The sequence below is a fragment of the Vombatus ursinus genome, unplaced genomic scaffold (genome assembly GCF_900497805.2).
Source record: "Vombatus ursinus unplaced genomic scaffold, bare-nosed wombat genome assembly UNPS02014814.1, whole genome shotgun sequence".
In the NCBI taxonomy this organism is placed as follows: domain Eukaryota; kingdom Metazoa; phylum Chordata; class Mammalia; order Diprotodontia; family Vombatidae; genus Vombatus; species Vombatus ursinus.
The window spans coordinates 13,108,297-13,114,296 of record NW_020954592.1 but is presented as its reverse complement, the minus strand read 5'-3'; the positions used below and the strand labels follow the sequence as shown (position 1 = coordinate 13,114,296).

At 37.6% G+C, this 6,000-nt stretch overlaps 1 protein-coding gene across 1 annotated transcript in view; it reads right to left on the bottom strand.

Moving 5' to 3' along the window:
• Positions 1 to 6,000, bottom strand: part of NHS (NHS actin remodeling regulator) — a 424,713-nt gene that overhangs the window by 97,469 nt on the left and 321,244 nt on the right. The gene's annotated exons all lie outside the window — the stretch shown is intronic.

Below are 6,000 nucleotides of genomic sequence, written 5' to 3'. Positions count from 1 at the left end.
AGCCACAAAGCAGGGCCTATGTGTTAACACTGACTGATTGCTGCCAAGCTCTCCCCCTGCCCCCTCGCCCCCCCCACTTACCTGCCCCCCCCCCCCATACACAGATCTTAATTTCTCATACCTCTGTATTTTCTTCTTCTTGGATAGCCCTGCAGCTTGTTCTCAGAGTTACCCATCCCTGGTGTGAAAGTCAGTATTACATGGCATCCTTAGACAGCCCCAGTGATCTAATGGATGACAGCTACTTAGCTTTGCATCCAAGATCTCTCTCTCTCTCTCTCTCTCTCTCTCTCTCACACACACACACACACACAGCAGAACAGTCGGAAGCAATACAGTAGCAGCAGCCGCAGCATCCACATCCCTGGCAAGGCATGTGCATTTGTATCATATATATTATGCATATGGGGCCCTTGTGAATTTGTGCATATACCAATTGATCTCTAAATGCTTATGTGTTCCATCCATCAAACATTACAAACAACAAAGAATTTAAAATGTTATCACACACAATATCTTGCAGAGATTTACTGGTTACTAGTGTAAAATGAGAGCCAGATGAGTGTGATAATTCATACCTGCACTTGCATATGTATATAACTTTGTAGCATACATATACATTCATTATATCCTCTATGTGAACACTAAATCAACTCTGACCAAGACTGGAGAACCAAATAGAGCTGTTTAAAATGGAATCCATTCACTAAAATGTCCATATCCATTGACCCAGAGATTCTAGACATATACCCCAAAGAGGTCAATGACAAACGAAAAGTCCCATATATAACAAAATATTTATAACAGCAGCACTTTTTATAGTAGCAAAGAATGGGAAACAAAGCAGATTCTCATCCACTAGGATTGGCTTAATTCACTGAGGTACAGGAATGTAATAAATTGTGACTGGACTGTGAGAAATGATATCTATGATGAATACAGAGAAGTAGGGGAAGATTTACATAAATTGATATGAAATGAAACAAGCAGTACCAGAAAACCAATATCTAAAATGACCACAACCATGTAAATAGAAAACAACTATCACCACCTCAACAAAATAAATGAAACTCAATGCTGAGAAGAGATACTGACCGTGATTGGCCTCCAAAGAAGACATATGAGAAGGCACCTCCCCTCATTTCTTTGCAGAGGTAAGAGACCTTGGTTGTAGATTACTGCACATAGTGCCAGACTTTTTTTTTTTTGATGTGTTGGTTAGTTTTGTTGAACTTTTTTCTCCCTCTTTTTTATTCTTTATTAAAAAGAATGGCTCTCTGGGAGTGGGAGGAGAGATGCAATAGGAAATAAAAGTATAAAAACTACACACACACATCTATATGTAGTGTATATATTATAGATAATAAATATATAAACATGTATGTGTATTATAATATATACACATATATACACACATATAAACTGTTTATATATAGCTTATATCTATATATAAACTAATGTTCATATATATATAAATGTAAACTGATATGTATGCATGTGTGTATATGTGTGTGTGTGTGTCTGTGTGTGTGTCTGTGTGTGTGTTTGGAGACCAGGGTTTCTTATCCCAGGCTAGAAGTAAAGCAGCCTCTCACCAGCCTGAACCAAAACATTGATTGAAACAGAAACTTTTTCAGCCTGGACAGTTTGCCTCTCCTTAGGCAACCTGGTGGTCCTCTCACCATATTGGTGCAGGATTTGTGTGGACATCCTATTAGCTTTGGTCATACCACAGTTCATTAGGCCCAAACACAAGTATTCTCAGGTGTGTACCACCACCCTAGTCAATAACATAAAAAAAAAAAATCTAGTCAAAACACCTTTGAGTGAAAGGTAAGAGGAACACATTGAATTTGTCTCTAATACACTTACTATTCTATGCAGAGTATGTGTTAGATGTAAGAGCATGGTTGGGCAAAGCTTGACTTTATAGGCCCATTTTCAAATAATCAGGTTTTCACAAATGGAGAGGCTTTTCCAAAAAGACAGATTTCTATATATGGGTGGGGATGTGTAAATAGAGACTCTAACAACATCCAAAGCGGTCAAAGGGAAACCTTAAGCCACTCAAAAAATGAAGAGACTTGCAAGGTCATATGGCAAGTCAGTGATAGAATTAGGACAAGCACTGAGAGCCTTCATGAGCTCAAGTACTGCCTCCTTCAAGAGATCTTTCCTTATTCCCTAGTTATGAGTGCCCTCCACCTCATCACTGTGTATGTATTTTACGTATTTCCTGCCCTAATTTATCTGTGAATGTTATATCCTAGCAAAATATAAGTTCCTTGGAGGCAGGAACTGTGTAACTTTTGTCTATGTATCCTCAACACCTCTTGGCATATAGTAGGTGTTTGATAAATGTTTGTTGATTGATTATTAAAGTTTACTGACTTCCTTGGACATGTTAAGTATGAAATAGAGCAAGTAAAAGATACAAAACTTTGGCTGGATTATAAATGAGGAAAAGGGGGAAGATGTTCCAGTTCATTAGAAGAATTTTCTTTACAATAATCAAAATATCAAAGTAAAAATCTTTTCCTCCTATCCCTTCTTGTGTGTGTGTGTGTGTGTGTGTGTGTGTGTGTGTAGGGGGGTATGGGGTGTTGATTGTCATTTACAGGTTACCACATAGTTTCTATATCTGTTCCATAATGAACTATGGAATCCAACTGCTTGAATTACAAGCATCTATTTGATTGCTTTTCAAAGTTCCTTCCCTGCCCACGACTTTCTGATTTCCTCTAAATTACAGAGTGACAATAATTCTATTTTAAGTGTGGGGTGTTGCCACAGTGCCAGCTGATATGTTTTTCAAATTACGAAAAATATAGAGGCAACCTCCCTATCACATTACCCTACATGATACCAATTCATAACATTGGCATTAAGACATTATAGCCAAACCCCAACAGAATCCTGCTATAATGTCTTTAAGCCAATTAAGCCAAGCTGACCCTGTCTCAACCCTTACTCTCACCACCCCCATCCTTAGCTCATCAGAGTCTTTGCTCAGAAGACTGAGGCTTCATCTTCTTGGCTCTATTCTCATGCAATTATCTTCTTTCTATAACCCAATTTTCTCTAAAATCATATACACACATATATGTATATATGTTTATACACACACACACACACATATATATATAAATTCTTTTTGCATGTGCAACCAATGAATGTTAGCTGAGATATTCCTGACCTTTATCTCTGACTTTCAAACTACAGGTAACAAATCCAAACCCAATTTTTCCAGAATTAAGACCTTATTATCATTTCTATTTTGAATATAGATAAAGACAGAAATACTAAGTAAAAAAGAGATAGTGGTCACATGAGACACACCAGACCAGTTTTCCCCTAACTGTTCTCTTTTCTTAACCATACAAACCCAAAGAACAGACCTTTGTTACACACCTATGAATCCATACCATCACTTTCTAAGTCCTATATAGTTATCCCTTCCACATTGAGACTTTCCCCATTGGGGTTTTGATATATCATGGGTCGGTATAAGAAATTAAATGGGAATTTTGGGGGAGTTTTGCAGAAACCACAGATGACACGAGAAGGCCAGCAGATGACACAGAGCCTATGACCAAATACTTAACCCAAATTTTACAATAAGGTACTGTAAATACCCCATGAAAGAAAAAAAAACAAATTCAGACTTCTCTGGTACAAAAGGAGGGCCAAAAAATTTTACATGGATTTTCCATATCACCGGGGTGCTACGCCCCTAACCCTTGTGATGTAGAAGGGGTAATTGTAGTAAAGCTTTTCAGTTACTTTCACCACCCCCTGCTCCCAATGCTAATACTTGATTTATATTTGAGTAGCAGCATGGAATAGTGGCAAGAGAGCCGACTTTGAAACCAGTAAGACAGATTCATATCCTGCCTTCTGCCATATCACACATGCTATAGCTATGTGATCCTAGCAGAGTCACTTAACTTCTCAGTGATCTAGGCAGCCCTAGATCTGTAAATTGCAACTGTAAAAAACAACTGTAAATTGCAAAGAAGATGCTGACCTGCATTGATTGAATCATCAAATAAAATCAATAAGCATATATTAAGTCAGTGTGCTGATGACTGGTGATACAAAGAAAGGCCCAAAAACCAGTCCGTGATCTTAAGGAGCTCATATTCCAATGTAGGGAACAATATGCAAACCAGTACATACAACCAATATATTCAGGGAGTGTCTTTACCTGAGAGTACTTGGTACCAAAGGTGTCAGATTCATAGGCCTGTAACATAGCTGGGCGACACTCCCAGCTATTGCCCAAAATGAAGATACACGTGTGGTTTTCTAAGTCAATACACAGCCTGCAGCGATCCTTATGAACAGTTTAGTGGCCTCTGTTTCTATTTGAGATATCACTGCCCTATCCCAATGAAAATAATTGATAATGTTGCACAAGATGGTGCTGAATACTTGGGAACAGGGCTGATAACCAGTGTGCTTCTTCTGAACTTGGTTGGAGAAATAAGGGAAAGGGAGAAGAGTAGTGGCATGTGACCCTCAGAATTGCTCCTTGTTGGCTGAGGATCCTTGGAGTTTCCTTAGCTTGATTTACAAAGCAGTCCAACTTTGACTGGAAGAGTGCTTTGTCCCATTCACCAGGGGTGGCTATTTAATTAATAAGCCAATTTCACAGGCTACCTGAGAAATGTTCAGTGAGAAAGATGTGGAACAAATGACTACTTTCTATAACAACTATGCTAACCAACAATTTGATCTCCTCACAGTTAATGGGCTGGTGTGATGATCGAACCTACAGCTAGCCCTACAGGTAGGCAGAATGGATCCACCCACTCTGTGATTGAAGAGGAACTGAGTGCCATCTGACCATCCTCTTCTGCTCCCCAATAGTCTAGCATAGGCTCTGAAATGTTCACAGGACCACTCCTTAAGAGCTTCCAAGAAAGAGATATATTTTAATTGGGTTAGGGCATTATGTTATGAGCAAGGCCAACTCTCGGCTAGCTGACACATTAGTCCAGATAAATTTATCTGGAATCCCTTGTCATACAGAAGAGAACAAGGACTCCAGGAAGTCTGAAGCATGGGTGTTGCCAGCAGAGTCCTGACAATTTATGACCAGAAAGAACTTTGAATGATACTATAGACCACATATTCCAGTGATGTCTGAAGTAATGGCTTGGCATATTTTGTATTTTTAAAAGAACACTGAATAAATCAAAGAGAGCCATTAATGAAAATAAAGGCTAAAGAGCCAGGCAAGACAAAATCCAATAATTTAGTAACATTTATTTTTATCATCTTAAAATATTAGAATTTGTTTTTCTTGCTAAACATAAGGAGAAGCTGCTCAAGAAAATGTCCTTTCCTCATTTGAGACAGAGCAGAAATTTTGTGCATATTTAGGACTTAATCTAGAGTTGGATCTCAGTGGTAGGAATTTTCTCATTCATTACAATAAATCAAACATAATCCAAATTTCTAACACATTTCTTACATAATCTGAACATATACTTCTCCCTGATTTTACCTTGGCATTTTTGGTCTATTCATTTATAATGTTCACTGAAGAGGTCCTCAAATATATTAACTGGCTACTAAAATGCCAATAATTTTAACACTAGGTCATATGTATTATATATAGATAGATACACAGATAGATATACACTCATGAACACATAAACATATGTAAATGTATTATATATATATTTATAATAAATAATTCACTGTTGACACTAAATATAGGAGACAAATAAAAATGCTATAGGAGATAAAAATTAAAAATGCTGTAAAAGATTAAAAAAATGCTGAAGGGAAAATTGTATTCCTACTGCCTGAGCTATAGAATGGTGAAACATATAGCATCTCTACCTTTGTAGAAAGCACCATTTAGATAGAGAATAAACCAGAGCCTGCTAGTGCATTTTAGCTCCTTAATCTTTTATTCCATGCACCTGTTTAGTTTGGTTTAAAAATATCTGCTTCTACCATCTTGAGAGTAGATTCAGGAGAGAAACC